Source organism: Seriola lalandi, unplaced genomic scaffold (genome assembly GCF_002814215.2).
Source record: "Seriola lalandi dorsalis isolate HSWRI2012SDOR001 ecotype SW California unplaced genomic scaffold, Sedor1 jcf7180002053698, whole genome shotgun sequence".
Taxonomy (NCBI): Eukaryota; Metazoa; Chordata; class Actinopteri; order Carangiformes; family Carangidae; genus Seriola; species Seriola lalandi.
This window is the reverse complement of record NW_019524251.1, coordinates 41,797-42,787: the sequence shown is the minus strand read 5'-3', so window position 1 is coordinate 42,787 and position 991 is coordinate 41,797.

Here is a 991-nt window from a genome sequence, read left to right as displayed (position 1 = left end):
CATTGTTGCTTAGTTACCACTGAAATATTTACCTGCGATACGACTACACCGTCATCTTCAAGCTAACTCCACATATACCAACAGCTAACGCTGCTCGCGCACTTTCATTGTGTACTTCCGCTGGGAGTCACACAGTGAAGTTCCGGCAGGGGACGTGAATTAGCTTTTATTTTCGACTTCAGCTGTGATTGCACATCTGTTCCAACAAAGTCAAAATTTCAATAACCCTGAATTTGTGAAGGGATTCAAGCATAGACCTAGAAAAGTATGCTGTATGGGTTCAAGATGGCTGTTCTTCATATTTACTTTGAATCCTAAGGCTTATGTGATTGATGACCCCCCTTGTGTCTTGTACAACTTGATTGCAACATGCGGTGCAGGTCATCCGGTCTTTTACACTACAAAGCTTGACTGTTAGAATAAATACATGAGATTAGTGAAGAAGAATTTGTTGCCCATATTCCACTCAGCATCGATCGATGTATACAGTACTACCACTTAGGCTGATGACAATTGAAATCCTTCAATCCGATCTGTCAATGTGAGATCAGTCTGAATAACCAGCACTGAAGGAAATAATTCATTATTAAAATTTCTTGACAAAAGTCAGTTTATTTATATAGCATCTTTCACAAAACAATGTAGTTCATCTTCTACAACTTGTGTTTTTGCATCACCTCTAAAAGATGAGAAAATACAAATTACATCAAACTGATTCAATCACAAAATTATTAAAAATCTAAATTGAAGGGACATGCACTAGATAAAAAGACTTTGAAGTAAGTAGAAAGAGGACCACATATGTGACACAACAGCACTTGAGGGTTTCTCACCTGATAGTACAGACTTATGATCCACTCAAATAACTATGGTAGAGTAAGGAAATATTCAAATTAATAATATTAGAGTTCAGTCGTTTACATTCTTAGACACTGTGCAGCCACTGTAACACCAAGATTTTTCCAAGCTCATTTCTCCATGTCTCTTCATA